This window comes from Typopeltis vanoorti, chromosome 1 (genome assembly GCF_054136105.1).
Source record: "Typopeltis vanoorti isolate ZY-2024b chromosome 1, IOZ_Tvanoo_1.0, whole genome shotgun sequence".
Taxonomy (NCBI): domain Eukaryota; kingdom Metazoa; phylum Arthropoda; class Arachnida; order Uropygi; family Thelyphonidae; genus Typopeltis; species Typopeltis vanoorti.
Genome location: NC_143549.1, coordinates 135,467,526 through 135,487,422, shown reverse-complemented (window position 1 = coordinate 135,487,422; position 19,897 = coordinate 135,467,526). Strand labels below are relative to the sequence as shown.

The window sequence follows — 19,897 nt, the reverse complement described above, 5'->3', positions numbered from 1 at the left end:
ATCCTATAGAACAAGTAAAACATTTCAGCTATTTAGGCACAGTTTTTAGTGAACATGGAAAGTTAAATCTAAAAATGGACAACAGAATAAGCAAAGTGATATAGTGGGGAGCAAGCTGAAGAAATTTATATGGAATCAAAGAGAGAGAGAAGCTAAAACACCAAACTAGCAATATACAAGACTGTTCAAACCAGTTTTAAGTTATGAATCTGAGAGTTGGGGTAGAAATAAAGCACTTGATCAAAGACTAGAGACTACAGATATGCGAGTTCTGAGAAAAATTAAAGGAATGACCTGATTGCAGCAATGGCAGAATCATATTGAAAATGATGATATTAGAAAGGAACTTAATTTTGTTAGCATTCAAGAATGTGTCAGCAGAGCTAATCTAAGTTGGTATGGAATAGAATGGGTGATGAATGATCAGCAAAACAATTGTTTGATGCCAAGATGGCAGTAAAGCAATCTATAAGAAGATGGCCAAAGTGTAGGTGGATTGATTCAGTCAGAAGTGCCTTAGAAGCACAAAATGTTAGGTAATGATAAGTAAGACTAATCTGTGGAAAATTGTTAACAAGACATTCATAATAATGTAAACTTATTCATGTAGTGCTGTCATAGTAACCTGAACAACCCCTTGAAGGTACATATCAAGAAATTGATGATGGTTTCACTGAAGATTGACTGAGTGACTTAGTCAAAAATGTTTGATTGTAAATATCAATTTCAATTTATATATCAAACAATATCTAATTCACAATTATTACCTCTGACAATTTGTCTTGAAAAATAGTGTTTTCACATCTGGAGGGGCAACAGAAAAATTCCAAAAAATCATTTGTGTTCAAACTAGGCTAGTTCAGCCAAACATCTATCCATCTCTTACAAACAGAACACAGATAGCAGTTTCTATCTAATATTGGAAGTGTATTTTCCACTTGGTTAGACTATAATAAATTTAGTTTAATCCTTTATCCAAGTGTAAGCAAACAAAGTTTGTGTCTAAAGTATCAGGACTGAGGCAACTTACAGTAAAGGTGGACCAAGCTCTCATCACTCCTTGTCTCAGTATCTCCCATAATGCAAAACACATCTCCTTGCAGATATGTATAATGCTATGCATTAAGGGAAGGAGCCATTACCCAGACCGGTTTTGACCTTAATTGAGGTCTCGTCAGTGGGAGCCAGACCCAAAAGTCGTGATACTAAGACAGAAGCAATGGAGAGGTCATATTTACTTATATGAGTTGCCAAAAGGTGTACCAGCTTATTATTAAATTACTCTGGATTTAGAGAAAGATACTGGAAGTTTATTTTCCACTTGGTTAGACTATAATAAATTTAGTTTAATCCTTTATCCAAGTGTAAGCAAACAAAGTTTGCACCTGAAGTATCTTCAGGACTGAGGCAACTCATAGTAAAGGTGGACCAAGCTCTCATCACTCCTTGTCTCAGTATCTCCTTGTGGATATATATAATGCTATGCATTAAGGGAAGGGCCACTACCCAGACCTTTTGGCAACTCGTATAAGTAAATATGACCTCTCTGTTGCTTCTGTCTTAGTATCACCACTTCTGGGCCTGGCTCCCACTGATGAGACCTCAATAAAGATCAAAACCGGTCTGGGTAGTGGCCCTTCCCTTAATGCATAGCATTATACATATCTGCAAGGAGATGTGCTTTGTATTATGGGAGATACTGAGACAAGGAGTGATGAGAGCTTGGTCCACCTTTACTACGAGTTGCCTCAGTCCTGAAGATACTTCAGGCGCAAACTTTGTTTGCTTACACTTGGATAAAGGATTAAACTAAATTTATTATTCTGTCTAATATCTTTTCTACAGTTCATGGGTGCAGAAATGGCATACATTATTCCTCCACTTTACAATAAGCTTATAATAACAGGAGTAGCAGCTGTCCCATATTTAACATCCAATCCATGTGCTAATTCACCAAATTTACTGCTGTTTCCCTTCCTCTTTTATTTTAAATACCAGTGTTTCCTGGTAAAAGTGTTCCCTAATGATTAGAACCTCTAGCTATTCACAAAAAAAGTTAACATGCTACAGGGTCTGTAACTTTATGGTGGGAGCGAGAAACAATAACACACACACACACACACACACACATATATATATTGTTATTATCATGTGAGACCTCCAGGGAGTCCAAGAGTCATCGAAGGAGGGCACCCACCCCACAACTCTCCATCTCCACCACTCAATCCACCAACTACAACAAACTGCAACTATACCAACGCCATCTTCTGCTCACCACCAGTATTTTCACAGACAATCACAAACATCCATGCCCATGGCGAGATTCACACCCGAGGTCTTTTGGCTGGAGAGTAGATACACTAACCACTCAGCCAACCAGGCCAGCAATATCAGAGTAAAAATAACCACCTTCTTCTTCTTCTTTGAGTGCCATCTCCTATCAGAGGTTGACGACCACTTTTGGCAAATTTTGAGCAATCCTCAGCCACGCTGAACATTCCCTTAGAGCCTATACCAGTTCGCTGTCTGATGTCTGCCAGCCAAGATTTTCTTCATCTTCCTTGTCCTCTTCTTCCATTTATCTTCCCTTTTATAATCAATTGAAGTATCTTATGTTTTTCATTACAAAATAGGTGACCAAGATATGCAGTTTTTATGGTATCTAAAAGTTCATGTGATTTACCCATTTGTTCCAATACTTTTTGATTGGACATTTTTGCTGTCCATGGGATTATTAACTTCCATCTGTATAAACACATCTCAAAGGCTTCAAGTTTTTTTTTTTATCAATTTGTCTCCAAGTTTCTGCACTGTACAAGCAGACCATACATAGCATTTAACCATGCATACCCTAAACTCTAAATTTAAATTGTGGTTACACAGTGCTGATTTCATCAGGAGAAAATTTTTCTTGCCATTTCAATTCTAACTTTTATTTCCATTTCTGGAAATATAACCATAAAGTTTTTTTTTTTTTTTTTTTTTTTTTTAAATTTTTATGCAGCTCCTGCCCATGAAAGGTCTTTCTGTAAACCTATAGTATATTAGTACAGTGGGTGGGCTAAGGATTTTTTTCCTATTTTTATTAATTACATATATATATATTTAATTTATTTTTAATTACATAATCCAGAAACCCTGCTTTGGAGACCAAATATTGAACTTTTTCAAGCCACTTCAGGCCTCCAATAATCAGGGTGGTGGTATCACACCAGGCAATGAAATTCATCTACCACCTAAAGACAATCACAAACATCCATGGCCCATGGCAGAATTTGAACATGCGACCTGTTGGTTGGAGAGCAAATATGCTAACCAAAGCCATTATTTTCAGCATTCCCTGAGCTTTATGACTGTGAGCACTTCTCTACGGAGCACAGTAGTAACCCAAGCTATTACGGTCTCTCTGCTGAAAACTCCTGAAGTGAGAGCCAAGAGAGCCTTGCCATAACTCTCTTGTCACTTGACAAGGAAGTTATAGCAAGGACATCTCTATGAAAAAGGAGCTTTGCTCGTGCAGAAAAAAATTGATACATCTGTATCCACTGAATGTAAACTAAACACAACTGACCTGAACACAGACAAGACAGACAAAGCCCATCAATCTCTCAGAAACTGGAGGTCTCTACAAAGCCAAAAGAATGAAAAAAAAAATTTTACAGTGACATTGTGGATTTTGTCAAGATATTGATAATATGAAGGTCCTTCAACTGAAATACAAACCTATCTGTTCCTGTCTACAAGAAACATGTTTAAAACCCATTTGGGTTTCTACCTTAAGGAATTTCACTGTTATTTGTAAGAATGTGGTTGGATGAAACTACTAGTGAAGGAGTTGCTGTCCTTTCCAGCATGTCCAGTTAGTGCTGCTGTGGGGGTGGTGGTCATTCACATTTCAGTGGGATTTCTTATTACAATATGTTCCATTTATTTTCCACTAGGCTCTGAGTTAAGTCTGAATGACCTTAAAAAAAAAAAAATCAGCTAACGCCTTTTTATTCCCGTATATACGGGAGTAGGCGAGGCCATTTAGCCCTATCTAACTTTTGGAGACTGAGTGGGCAATTCAATCTCCACTGGTACCCAATCAGAGACAGATGGCCCAAGGCTATCACTAATTAAGCGGTACGCAGTGAAGAGAGACGGCTCAAATGTGCCGCCATCTCGTGGTCTCTAACCCTAACACAATATATTTAATGTCTGAAAATAATGTGGGTTCTACGGTCGATTTTCTTGAGTTTACAGGACGAAAAACCCGAGTTTCCGGGAGGAAAAACTGTCTGAATGACCTTGATAGTCTTATATTACAATTGCCTAGCCATGCTTCTTGTGAGTGACTAATGGAAATAGCACTCTATGATGTGCATTTGTGCCAGCACAAATGGATGAGGCCATTATTGTCAAGCATTAAGCATATGCTTGACAATTATCACCTCTCTCTTCTTAATAATAGTTACAATACCTTCTTTCAACTGCCTACCTATTTGTATTCTGCAATAGATCTTACAATCTGCTCCCCTGCCATTCTTCTGCTGTTCATGGGAAGTCAAAGAGAGAGAGAGCATATATGGAAAAGATCATATAGGTTCTTGTCAACTGTGATTTGCACTATATCCTGGATGCCCACGTGGAAGGTTGACCAGGATGATTGGAATACATTTCCCCATCTTGCAAAATTTAATGCTGAAGCAACCAGCCAAGCATCTCAGCTGTTTTATCAGGCATAGGATGTTCCATGGGACTTGGGTATGATATGCTTTGGTCAGTGATTGAGTCCACTTTGGCAGCAATGCATATCACACCCAAATATGATGCGCTTTGCTGTCCTCCCATATTGGATAGTGCTCTGTACATTAATGATTTCAAAATTTACTGTAATTCTTGTAATGGGATAGTCATTGACCCAGATACACTTAAGGATGGCACATCTACTGCCTCAGTATCAACAGAGGTGGTTTTGAAAGAAGGCTTATATTCCTTGCACACATTTGTCAGCTGGGAAATGGGGAGAAGAGTCAAGACAGTGCTGAATGTCTTTTGCATTCTGTCTTCTGCAGAATGGGTGTGGAGTGACTTTGCTTACTTTGAATTAATCATGTACTTGTTCAATCAAGATTTGATTGTAGGTCCATAATTTACTATCCACAGAGAAGAGTATGGTACCTTTTGATGGTTGGATCTAACATCATCAGAATATGCAAGCAGCTACTAGTACATTTCGCACATCACACGTTCAAAGTCATTACATCAAAGTGAATCGACCTGCCTAGTCACTTCAATGAAGGCAGTAGCATCTTAGGTATGACTGAAAATAGAATCTCTTTCTAAATATTTTATGTAACTGGTATTTTTTCTCTACATGAGAAGTTCAACACTGCATGCATCAGACTGCCATTTGTCCATCTGGTATGCATAAGGGGATGATGCACACTATTGGAACGAATGTTAATATTACCTACACCAAACACTCGTTGCAGGATGATTTAGACAGACTGGCAGTAAGGGCAAAGGTGAATAGATGTCAGTTTAATATGACAAAGTAATGCCATCTTGGAGTGAAAAGATTACCAGATGTGTGCCATACCACACTGATGTATCTGCATTCTAGGAAATTAATGAAGTCAGAAATTTTGGAGATGTAAGTGGATAGGGAGATAAAGCTTAGAGGACATATTGCAAAAGTGGCTAAAGCAGCCCATTAGATTACTTGGTTGAGCAGAGACAAGCAAGTTATTATATTTCTTTATATATCTCGACTACTGTGCACTGGCCACCTGAGTTTCTTGGAGATAAGATGGTGGAGTAGATTTGGAGGAGAGTGGCCAAGATGGTAATAAGTCTATGGAATGAACCTTACGAGGATAGGTTGTGAGTTACATAAACTGGTTGGCATGCAGAAAATGGGTGATATGATTAACCCTTTAACTTCTGATTTTATATTCTACTGACATTGTCCAAGTGCTGAATTAATTCTGCAAAAAATTTATAAATAAAATCAATTAAAATTCTTACTGAAGTAAGAAGTCCGGACAGCATCATACATTCTTGATATACACTTGTTCACTCACAAAATTGGCAATAATAGTTTTATAAAATTTGCATAATCAAGGGGTGTCCACTTGATTATGCAAATTACTTAATTTATGTACAACAGTACATATACAGGCATGTATTTCTGAGCCCATAATAATACGTTCTCAGCAGTTAAAAGGTTAAGATATACAAATTACTACAGTTTTTAAAAGATTAATACAGAGGAAATGTTTCAGAACAGGTTTGGTGGTAGGAGAACTAGGGACCACTCATGGAAATTGAGCAAGAAAAGGGTGTGTAAAGATGTTTTTTTGTTGTTTTTTGTTTTTTTTTTTGCTTGGAGAGTGGTAAATGACTGGAATAGGTATCCAGAGTTTGTTATGAGTGCCATAACTGTGTATGCTATTAATATTACATGAATGTTGGGTAGTGCTTGGCATAATGTTTAGGCCTCCCTCGATGTGTCACAGGACTCCACAGAGTTGCCCATATAATAATAACAGTATTTTTCTAAGAGGATTTGCATAAATATTTTATACTGAAAACAATATCAGTGCAGTTATCATCGGCATATACTCTGGGTGTGCAAGGTGTGCAGTGCACACCCATGAAATAGCATATCACCAATATTATATTTTTGCATTTATTCCTATTAAAGACTCCTCTAATTGTTCCTGGCTCTGCGTAATTCCTAAACTTAAACATAATATACTAATGCTTCATGAAAAGGACACTTTTCGATGAATAAACATTACATAACAATCGCATCAATAGCCCAGGTGTGCAGTCACCAACACAGACACTGTTGAGCCCTTTCAACAAATGTACAGATGCTGCAGTGGGTCAAATTCTTAGTGTTCCAGGGTTTTAAACCATCCAGAAGGTAAGGAAGTGTGTGTGCTCTGAGACAATAGCACCCATAAATCAGTAGCTGCGATTGGCTACTGTGTCAACCAACCCAATTGAATGTTGTCGTTTGTCATGAGTTGCTGTTTTTATTACTATTACATGACACTTTCAAGGAGTCCAAAGATTCATCGAGGGAGGGCACCTACACTATGACACTCTGTCTCCACCACCACTACCACTCCATCAACTACAGTGAACCGTTATAGTTTTGTTTTCTGAGTTTCATCGATTTTGCATGCATGAAGTGTGAACTGATGTGTTTAGGACACCAATATAGACAAGTTTTTAATACATAATGTTCTATAAACAATTTATAACTTTTTTTCCCATATTTACAATGGGAAACAGGTTTGCAGATCTATTGAATGTCCTGTTTTTTAACAGAGCTTTCACGGATTGTATGTTTATAATCAAAGAAGGTTGGAACTTGTGAATGTATAAAATGAGTTATTTCAGCATCTCTTTGGGTCAATCTGGGAAAATAATAATTTCTCGTGTGATTATTTTTTTCCAATTTCTGTGCCTATTATATGGCTGTATTTAAAAATCGTATCAAAATTCAAATTATGCGTGTCTCACTCCAGTATTTGCCAATGATAATGTAATCTCACCATGAAGCATAAACACTCTTTGCTTCTCACATAAACAGTATTGTTCATTTGACCTTTATGCTTTCCATATTTAAAATTATATAAATAAATAAATAAAAATAATCAGCTAAAGCCTTTTATGCCCTTATAGGGAGTAGGTGAGGCCTTTTAACCCTATCTAGCTTTTGGAGACTGAGAGGGCAATTTAATATCCACTGGTAGCCAATCACAGATAGCTGGCCGATGACTATAACTAATTATAAGCAGCAACCGATGAAGAGATGGGCAAACAAGTGCTGCAATCTCTTGGTACCTAACTAACAGGATATGTAACTATCTGAAATAATGTGAGTTTTACGGTCAATTTTCTTGACTTTACAGGACAAAAAAACTGAATTTCCTGGAGAAAAAACCCACTTGCCTGTGCAGAGATCAACTAACTCAGGAACTGGTTGAAAATAAGCTTCGAAAAAGTTCTTCCGGAGTGGATTAGATTGGAACTGAAGTCTATCTCCAGGCAGCCTAGTGCAGAGGACACAAGAGCCACTTCCACTGAGTTACACAGGTCTCCTTTAAAATTATGTTAATTGAAGAATGAAAGTTATCCTACAATTAATTGCATTGGACCAATTACGATGAGTATTGATATGCTATGCACTCTTAAAGCTATCATACATTGATAAAAATGCAATTATACAGTTAAACTGATGTGAATTTTGTAGTGTGGATTGCCTACTAACCTACCTTAAATGGGCATGTGATGCCAATAATATATATATATATATATATATATATATATATATAATAAAATAAAAAAAGAAGAAAAAGAAGAACAGTTCAAACAAAATATAAAAAATCAATTAATTGATAAAAGCAAGTAGTGAGCATCTTACAAACCAGAAGAGAGGTCAACATTAGGATTTAAAATAGGAAGATATAACAACATTTCAGATTTCTTTGAAGAAGCATTCATGTTTAAATACATTTCTATAAACTAGGCATATAACCTCCCAAAGGATTCTGTGTTTTAGTATTCAAAGTTGATGAGATTTATTTATGTTATCGTAATCAATAGGTAAGCTGGTGTTCACTAATTATTTTCTCTAATAAGCAGCCTAGTTTGTCCAAAATATGACGACATTCATAACAAATATGATAATTGCCAAGTAGAGAAAGAGAAGAGCTTTATTCAGTGATGTGCTGGAGCTAGCCCATGTGAACTAATCATTTCATGAATTTCATGAGCCAGCTATTAAACCGACACCTGCTATAAACTACTGAGTAGCACACACTTCAGTCCACTATGGCCAGCAGCATTTGGGCAATAGGCTCTCTTATCTCTTAAATCAGAGATTGCATTCGTGTTTCTGTTTTGTCATTGAAATATATATATCATCATCAAATTGCAGATATATACAGTCTAGGGGTGTACAGGATATGATAGTACCACATGAAAAATTTACATCATTACTAACTTCCAATTTACAATTTTCCTCCAAATCAGTCTGTTACCTGTCAAGACTCCAACATTATCAGATCTTATATTTCTGTTGTCTAAGGCACTTTGTACTGTATCAAGCCACCTATATCTTGGTCTTCCTCTGGTTCTTTTTCCTGCAAACCTGGCAGAGAACACTTGTTTTGCTAATCTTTCCTCTCCCGATGAAGAGATGAGTGTTTAAGTGACCATACTAATGCATTCTGGATGCTGACAATTCTTTCCTAATATCCTCATTTTTAATATGATATCGCCATTGATGACATCTGTTCATGCCCCTAATCTTTCTCAGGACTCTCATATCTACGGTCTCTAATCTTTGGTCAAGTGTTTAACTTCTGACTTACCTCTCAGATCCATAGGTTAAAATTGGTTTGAACACTGTCTTGTATACAGCTAATTTACTGTTTTGACTAATTTCTCTCTTATTCCATATAAATTTTCAATTGACAAATATACTTTTCCATTTGAAGGTGATTTAGCCAATCTCATATGGAGATAGCAGTTTTTTCTCCCAGAAACTCGGGTTTTTCATTATTTGTCGCATACAGACAAATCGGCCCTTCAGAACACCCACAATTTACAGACAAAAAATACTTGTTGTTGTGGTGGGCATTAGATGGCACTGATGTAGTTGATTGGAAGTAGAGGTTCGGTAGTGGTGGAGACAGAGAGTTGTACAGTAGGTGTCCTCTCGCGATGAGTCTTCGGACTCCTTGGAGATGTCACGAATAATAATAATAATAATAATTAATTCAATTGACTAGCTTTGTTGATTCTGTTGTCTATTTCCATATTTATTTTACCATCTTCACTAAAATTTGTGCCTAAGTAGTTGAAATGTTTTACTTGTTCTATAGGTTTCCATTCACAATGCAGTTGATAATTTCAATGTTCCTACATATTTTCATTGTCTTTGTCTTTTTAATGCTAACCTTCATACCATACCTATTACAACAGTTAATTATTTAAGTTAGGGAATCTTGCAGACTTGCAGCGAATTTATTTAGAAGAGTAACATCATCCACATAAAGAAAAGAGGTGACATTAACATCTCCAATTTTGAAATCAGGTTTAATACTACTTTCCTTCATAATGTGATCCATATAGATAATGAATAACAGAGGGGATAATGTACATCCTTGTCTGACACCAGATTTAACATTAAACCACCTTCCTGTACTTCCTTCAATTCTAACTGCTGACTTACAACTCAAATAAAGACTAAGTATTGCTTGATATAACACCCCATTGACATCATATAACCGTAGCATTTCAAATAACTTCTCTCTTGGCACCTTGTCATATGCCTTTTCTAGATCTACAAAACTTAAATACAGATCTTTGTTATATTCACATGATTTCTCAACTATCTGTCATAAAGTGAAAATCTGATCCTGACAGCCTCCATTTGGCAGAATCCAGTTGATTCTTCACCAAGCTTCTCTTCCACAATCCTTCTCAAGTATACTTGCATATATCTTACCAGGAGCACTCAGTAATGAAATACCTCTGTAATTCTCACATTCAGTTTTATTTCCCTTTTTATATATATGGTTACTATGAGAGCTCTACTCCAATCATCTGGAATTCATTCTTCTGTCCAATCTGCCTTCTGAACTATGCAGTGCAGCCACTATAAGACTTTTATACCTCCATACTTGAGCTTTCTGGTCGAATATCATCTACTCCTGCTACCTTTCCACATTTCAAGCCTTTGATGGCTTTTTCTACTTCAAGTCTATGGATATGTATTCCTGACTATTCGCCTGTTGAGTGTTTTTTTTATCACTGTGCTATCATCACTGCTTGTTTCATTTAGCAATTTCTCGAAGTAATTACTCCATACTTCAGAGATATCTTTTTCTCCTGTTTTTGTGTCACCTATATCATCTCTAATTCCTTTTACAGCACTCTTCAACCATTTCTGAGCTTCTTCAACAACCTCCAGAATATCTTGCCACCTTCTTGATATTTATTTTCTAAGTTCTCACCAAAGTCCTCCCATGACTTTTGTTTAGCTAGTTTTACACAGTATTTAGCTTTCTTACATTTGTCTCTGTATTCTCTAAGAGGACAAGCTGACTTATTTGCCAGGAACATTTGATATGCTTTCTTCTTCTTTTTTTTCACTGCCTCTTTAACTTACTGTGCCCACCATAGAGTTCTGATTTTTCTATCCTTACAGACAACCTCACCACATTGCTCTCTGGCTAAATCAATCAGTGTTTTCAGGGATTGCCACTGAATCTCCAAGGTTTGGTTGGTGTTCTCAAACTCTTTCATTTTTTCTTCAATCATGTTTGTGTATTTTAGTCTACAGTTCACATCTGAGAGCTGCTCAACTTTTATTTGTTTTGAAGCTTTCTTATATGTTCTTCTTTTCAGTATGAAATTCAATTTTATCCTGCTCAAGACTAAATGGTGATCACTTCCAATTTCAAATCCTTTATATACTCTGGTGTCCTGCACCAGGGAGAAAACATCACTATCAACAATAACATAGTCAATGAGACTTTTCTTATTCCTTGCCTCTTCTCTCCATGTGAATTTGTGCACATTTTTATGTTGGAACATTGTGTTAGTAATAACCAGTCCATGTCCTGAGCAGAAATCCAACAGGCATTTTTTGCCATTATTATTAGCATTGCTCTTTTCTCCAAATTTTCCCAAAATATTTTTATGTTTGATAATCATTTCCTACTCTGCTATTTAGATCCCCAACAAAGACCAACTTTTCCTTTTCATTGTGTCAGTAGCTTTTTCTAGAGCTTCAAAAAATTCTTCTACTTCTACCTTAGTAGAGCCTTCTGTGGCACAAATAAGTCTTATTGTCCAATTCCCCATTCTGAGAAATGCCCATATCACTCTACTTGAGACTGCCTGCCATTCAAGAAGATTAGCCTCATATTTAGTGTTGAATACTATGGCAACTCCTTTTCCTTGATTGTCATTGCCTGAGTATAACATTTTGTATTCATTGCTCAGAAAGATCTCAGCAGTTTTTGCCTTTTTTTTGTTTCAGTCACCCCTATTATGTTGATATGCTACTTATCCAATTCCTAAATATATATTTTTCAATTTTGCTGCAATGGTGACAAAAAATCCAGCCAGGGGACAATTTAACTTTGGTACCCTTTGTGTTTCCTTTTTTTTTGGGGGGGGGGGGGGGTTGAAATTCTCACAAAGGGAGAATTCGTTGCATATTTTATTTATTCATTCATTTCTTCTGAAGTAAGCCATTTGTTAATAGTTTAACAGCTCACCTCTGGATTTATCCTCAGTTATTAGCAGGAAACCAGGATAATTTTGTTAATATGAAATGACAACAAGATAAGGTGATACTTTCTCAAAATTCTACTAATAGGTTCAGACACACTTGAAATATAAGACAGTTCTTATTATGTTCTACTCCTCTTCCTTCTAAAGTGAGATGGATCATTTATCAGAAAAATCACTCATAATTCCACCAAAAGTCAAATCAATCAATGAATTCAAGTAGATGATGTTGCAAGCTGGTAGAAGAATACTATAAAGAAACTATTTATTCTGGAAGGACTCCTCGTTTATATAGTTTACTACAAATCCACAAAGGGGACTATCATTTGTAACCTACAACTACATTGACACTCATGCTTAACTAGCATCAAAATTTTTATGTTTATCTTTATAAACATAATATAAAAAGTCAAGATTTTTTTATAGTTATCTGTTGCACTGACATCACTCCTTTATTTACAAACAAACCCTCAATGGCTGAAACTATTCATTTTTTATTTTTTTAATCTTGGGACTTTTCTGCTGATAGTGAAGGTATCTGAATAGGTCATGTACATGTTATTTTAGCTAGAAGAATAAGATCTATAAAGAGATTAAAGACTCAGCTGTAGGAAGACTGTTAACCCACCACCCATCCAGGTCAGTGTGTTACAGAACCCTAGGGTTCTGTGAAGTGTCTAAGGAGCTCTTCGGGCCTAGGTCTAAAATATAAAACAATTTTATACTTTTCATACAATGCCATCTTGTGAATATGAACAATAATTCTTATTCATAAGAATAGGAAAATGTACTATGGTATGCAAAATGGACTTGTCCAAAATGACATCATACGATTAGTATGTCAGAAAGCAAACATGCATGGTAATATTGATAATGCTGTGGCCTGAATGTTGGTACATAAGTAATATGATAATTACAATTTTGAACTATGTATTTGTCTGATAGTTTTTTTTCTGATTTACAGTTAGGGATTCCCATTAAAAAAAAAATTTTAAAAAATGGAAAATTGATATTTATATATATCTGAACTACATATGAAAATTCAGAAGACCTATAACACATCAGTGCTATGTGTGAGCAAGAGGACAGAAGAGAGAAGGAATCTGTTTAAATTTTTTTTGGAACAACTGAAGGTTGTATTCTTTGGGGAAGGCAGAGTGGGAGAAGCTGATTCAAAGAACAGAAGTATATGGTATATGAAAGAGAAGGAAGTGAAGTTGGTTTGGTGAGTTTTAAGATGGGCTGTAAAAGGGTACTGATTAGCAGTAGCTCTCGTTCTAATGATTTTGGAAGAATAATAATGGCCAATTCAGCAGAGCACTGTCCATGAAAGTATCTGTAGAAGAGGCACGAGAGGGGGAAACTGGATGTCTTATGTGAGAGAGAGAGAGAGAGACAGGGATTGCAGTGGATATGTTAGAGGGATCATTAATTGGATTGCACTCTCCTGGATAGAATGGAACAATCTTAATGAGGATTTTGGTGGAACACCAATTTAGAGGATATCATGTTTTCCAACATTCACCCTTACTGTTCCTTCTGGATAAAATCAAACAATCTTAAAGAGGATTTTGGTGGACCACCAATTTAGAGGATACCATGTTTTCGAACATTCACCTTTATCGTTCCTTCTGGATCTACTATGTGGGTGATATTTTTACAATTCTGGTCACATTCCGAAAATGAATGGATCACCTTAAAACAATCAGCAATCATCATCTACAGATCAAATTAACTATGGAAAAGAAAAGTGGTAATAGTTTGCCCTTCCTCCTCTAGCACTTTATCCAGCAGCTTTTACCATAAGCCCACATTCACCAACAGATGTATATAATAAAGTTTGGTTCAGCATTCCTCTCAGAATATTGGAGAGGAATTGGAAAGCTTCAGCACAAAGCACAGAATCCTCTTTGGAAAAATACATCTAATTCTGAAAAATAATTTTTAAACATGAATATCAGTTCAAAGAGATATCTAAAGCTTACATCCTAATTAGCTCCTAATTTACATCAGAATGATGATCTATCCATTCCTGAAGTCTGAATTGCTTTTTTTTTTTTTAACTACTCTTCTTTTCAGTCCAAAATAATTTTGGTTTCTTTCAAAAAAATCCATTTATGTTTACTGCATTCACGTGTTTTTAATCTCTATATTTTGGGTGGATCCTCTTAAATAACTTTTAGAGCAAAATAATTTGCAATTTACTGATAATTTTTTCTTCTGTATTGAACCACTAGAAGATCACCCCCCCCCCTTGCAAGCATGTGAAATTGAATTACTGCCAATCAATGATGTATGCACTCATGCATAAACATGTCTGAATAAGATATACACTGGTAAATGTATACTGCATACAAAAACTGTGTGTGTGTGTGTGTGTGTGTGTGTGTGTGTGTATATATATATATATATATATATATGTATGTATGTATATATATATGTATATATATATATAATCTAAAGACAAGGTATTCAAACCACGAAGGCTCATGAAGTATCTCTACAATAATTCACAATCTAATTATACTTACCTTTACGCTTTTTGTACTGAAGGAACTGTGGGCCACAGTTTGGATCGGTATTGCTAGAAGCCAGTATGAGCAAAAATATCTGATGATCTTAACAATATGTGATAAGTAGTAGTGGGTGGTCAACACTGCATACATCTGAATATGAAAACACAGGCAGAATCTTCCTGTCATGTATTGCAATATGAATTACATAGGTCTGACGCATTTCGTAGTATATCTTGCATTGTTTTATAACAGAATAAATCGCTTCTTTGTATTTAAAAAAAAAAAAAATGTCGATTGCAGGGTAGAGTTTATTTCCCTTCTGATGAGTACACACCACTAAAACACTGACGAACAGCAATACTAAAAATATGCGCCTTTCGAAATCAACATTTTTAAAAAAACACCGTTCACGTTTCAAATATTTTAAATAAATTAACATAAATTTAATAATATCCGTAAACAGATACTAACATGCATTACAAACTAAGAACATTAATGGCTCATGCTATTTCAAAAGTTATTCATGACATTTTCACATGCCCACGTTGCCGGCACAAGCCTCCATGATGAGTTTCAGCGCCCTCAATGTGGAAACAATGAAAAAAATGCTTTCAAAAAATTATTTGAAATGCAATATACGATGTGAAATTCAAGGACGATGTTCTAGACACCGCATCAATGAAGCTGATCGTAGCTCCAAAAGACTGGAAACATATTTTATTAAATTAGGCAGTTTCAATTACCTTCTTCATCATCATCTCAATTAGCCTTAGATCTTAATCGTGGTGTCACAAAGTTCATCTCAATCTTTGTTTATAAACGCTCCTTAGATGTTCATATAGTATTTTAATAAAAAAATATAATTTTTTTTATTTTTTAATTAATATTTTGTTTTAATAATTTAATATAAATAGTAGTGCGGAAGACGGTTGGAGTGTGTAGCTGAATGGAGTAGATTGCACTCTCGCGATGAATCCTTAGAATCCTTAGAGATGTCATGTAATAATAATAATAAGGAGAAGAAGATTTCTATTCTTCTTACAACTCTACCGTATCCTTATCAGTGAGCATTCCTTTTGGCATTTATTTTCTTGTTTTCTGTCCATTCAATTAGCGGAAAGTACATTTGTTCTGTATATGTCTTCGTTTCTAATCTTACCTAAGCACCTCATACCACAATAGAAGAACGACGATACATTGCGCCGTTTGTTTGAAAGAGAAATAAGTTAGATTCTCGACGTGGCAAGAGGAACCTCTTTGTGAGCTTTTTTTAATTTCAATAGAAGGTGAGTTAGACGATCTCATACGGATGAAGCAAAGGTTTTTCCTCATGGACACTCCGGTTTTATATTCTGCATACATCCCACAATTTACATACAATATATACTGGTGGTGGTTGTATGGCAGATGGCTCTGTGTTGGTTGGTAATGCCATATAGTTGGAGAGCTGAGTAAGCGAGACGGTTAGTTGTAGTCGGTAGTGTATCCTCCCATGAGGACTCCTTGGAGGTGTCACGTAAGAATACTGATCATAAATTTTATTTTCCCACAGTTTCTCTTCATATTTCCATTTTGTAATAGCAGTGTTTAAGTGTTTGGTTTTACGATTAAAAGTTAAAATCGCTTTTATGATAGTTAAAGATACAGTTGTCGTAGTTGTATTATTCTAATTATTATTGTTTCATACTATTCTGTTTAAACAAGCAGAAAGTGTTGTTTTTTTTTTTAACTTAAGCGATACATTAAATTATGTTATATGTCTGCGTAGCTCAGTAGAAGTGGCATTTGCACTCTACGGCGCTTGACCGCACGAAAAAAAAGACTTAAATTCGAGTCTAGTCATGGAATGGAGGAACATTTTCTAAGCCGTTTTTCGACCTTCCCGACTTAGTCAATCTCTGGCACAGACAAGCGGGTATTTTCTCCGGGAAACTAGGGTTTTTCGTCCCGTAAACTCAAGAAAATCAGCTGTCGAACCCACACGATTTTCAGACATTAAAAATATTGTGTTAGGGTAAGGGACCACGAGATGGCGGCACTTGTTATCAGCCTTCTTCACTGAGTATAGTACGCCCACAGATTCGACACTTCTGCGCATGTCACAAAAAGGAGAATCCATTCTGATAATAGAGTAATCAATCCGTCTTCTGGGATGAGTTGTTTATTATTACAAGTTGAAAAATTAACTTCTCTTTTATGATCAGGTAACTATTTTGCTTGTATAAAGAGTTGGAAAATTTTATCTATAAAGCACGTGATTTCGGGTTTTGGTGACCAATTCGTACTTCCTTCATTTCTTTCTCCCCTTCAGCACGAATCTACTATTCTTGGCACAAAGCCAAGCGAAGCTCTTCAAAGGGTGGGCATACTATACCGATCAATTAGTGATAACCTTGGGCCAGCAATCTCTGATTGGAACTCATTCTCCAAAAGTCAGATAGGGCTAAAAGGGGCTCTCCTACTCCCGAAACGGGAATTAAAAAAAGGCGTTAGCATAGCTGATTAGTGTTATACAACTCTGAGTTAATTTAAATACTTAAATATTTAAAACACCTCATGTGGTGTGCTATTTTGACTTGTATTTGCTACTTGCATTAGATTGCTGAATTCGCTTAATTTTTTCTACATATTTCTATTTATTTTATAGTCTAATAGAATAAAAATGGCACTGGCAATGAACTTAACAAAGGTTTAATGACTATAATGTTTCATATTTTATAAAATGGAATGCAATATAAAAATTATAACATATTGAAAAACAGAAGGAGAGGGAAATTGAACTCCAAACACAGAGTCTTAAGTGTAATGCTCTCTATGGACATTAGGAGAGAGCCTAAGATTTTGATTGGAATGTCTAGTAATATTTTTTCAAAAATTAAAAGTATTAGCATTGCTTCCAAGCTTTATGGAGCATGAAGACTCATTGCTGAAGGTAGAATATTCACAGACGACAATAACTGTCATATCTTGCTTTGAAGACATTTAGCATTGGTGTACTTCCCACTCACTACAGCAATGCATTCTACTCACTATGCGAAATGCAAAGAGTCTCTTTTCGGTTCCTTGATCACAAGAGATTTGTACACTTTTAGAACAATTCATAACAAACCCAGGCCTACCATGAGGCGGAGTTCCCCCTTTCAAATTTTCAAAATTCAGGTCATCAGAATTCAAGGAGAACCAGTCTACCAGTCCGAAACAAGGGAGGGCTGTTTTTTCTAGTTCTCGGATCTAAATAAGTATGTGTGTGTGTGTGTGTGTGTGTGTGTGTGTGTGTGTGTGTGTGTGTGTGTGTGTGTGTGTGTGTGTGTGTGTGTGTGTGTGTGTGTGTGTGTGTGTGTGTGTGTGTGTTAAAGATGCCAAGCTATTTTAAACCTGGTTTTACTCCATTTCCCAAGTAAGCAAACAGACAAATAAGTCAATTTTGCGCCTGCATGTATTGCAAGTCTAGGTGACCCATAAAGTAGTACAACTCTAGGCAACTCGTGGTAAAGGTGGAATAAGCTCTGATAACTATTCCATATATTTACCCCTAATGCAAAGCCTATAACTTGCTTTGGTAAAATACTTATAAGCTCTGTATTACTTAACCTTGGTATTTCTAAGCCTGGCTTCCACTAATCAAAACCGGTGTGGGTAGCGGCCCCTTGCCTTTAATGCACAGCATCATACAACTCCTCAAGCAGATGGGCTTTGCAATAAAATAGTGATCAGAGCTTATTCCACCTTTACCACGAGTTGCCAAGACTAACACATCTCACTAAAAGATGTATACTGCAATACATTATGGGTGGGGTTACGATCCAGACAGGTTTCAACCTTTTTTGAGGTCTCCTCAGTGAGTAGCTAGACCCTAAATACCAAGGTTTTAGTAATACAGAGCCTTATCAACTTTACCTATAGAAGTTGCTGCATGGTGTTTTTATTTTTATTAAGTTTTTATTTTTATTTATCTTTTAGTGAGATATGCTTTACATTATGGGAAAATACTAAGAATAGTGATCAGATCTTTACCCACCTTTACAATGAGTTGCCCTGGTGTTGTACCATCTTTAGACTTGAACTATGTTTCAGGCACAAACTTATTTGTTTGCATACTTGGGATTAGGAGTTAAATAACTAAGCTCATAAAATTACTTGGTAACCCTAATATACAGTATCCCCAAGTTAAAAAATTAATTACATCTATAGCTCCTCCAGAGATTCTTAATAAAAATCAAAACACCTTGCAGCAACTTCCATAGGTAAAGTTGATAAGGCTCTGTATTACTAAAACCTTGGTATTTAGGGTCTAGCTACTCACTGAGAAGACCTCAAAAAAAAAAAGGTTGAAACTGGTCTGGGTAGTGACCCCACACATAACGTATTGCAGTATACATCTTTTAGTGAGATGTGCTTTACATTATGGGAAAATACTAAGAATAGTGATCAGTGTTTTATACACCTTTACAATGAGTTGCCCTGGTGTTATACCATCTTTAGACTTGAACTATGTTTCAGGCATAAACTTAATTGTTTGCATACTTGGGATTAGGAGTTAAATAACCAAGCTTATAAAATTACTTGGTAACTCTAATATATATATATATATATATATCTATATACTTTACTCATGTTAAAGTACTCATGTTATTATATTACTCATGTTAAAGATAGCAAGCTATTTTAAACCTAGTTTTACTCCATTTCCCAAGTAAGCAAACTGACAAACAAGTCAAGTTTGTGCCTGCCAGTGTTGCAAGTCTAGTTGACCCTGTGCATAGTGCAAGATCAAAGCAGTTCATGGTAAAAAGTAGAAAAAGCTCTTATCACTAATCTTAATATTTACGATTAATGCAAAGCACAACTCCTGGAGAAGATGTATGATGCTTTGTATTAGAGGCAAGGGGCCACTACCCAGACCGGTTTCGACCTTATGAATAACTAAAGCCGTGTCTAAAAATTCGGACGATCCCTAGGCCACTCAATTGTGGGTGAAAAACCATCCATCTCAGCGTTGGCTCCACTCAGTGATGGCCTTCCACCCATCAACACCACCGAGCAGAACTGCTCATATTCCGAAGAAAAGCATT

The 19,897-nt window shown here is 36.0% G+C and overlaps 1 protein-coding gene across 1 annotated transcript in view; it reads right to left on the bottom strand.

The window, feature by feature from the left end:
• The window catches only part of LOC150110456 (dipeptidyl peptidase 9), a 441,463-nt gene extending 426,093 nt beyond the window's left edge, over positions 1-15,370 (bottom strand). Inside the window, exon 1 of the mRNA XM_090393952.1 lies at positions 14,841-15,370. The gene's annotated coding sequence lies outside the window, so the exon portion shown is untranslated. The remainder of the gene's footprint in view (positions 1-14,840) is intronic.
• Positions 15,371-19,897: the final 4,527 nt, after the last annotated feature.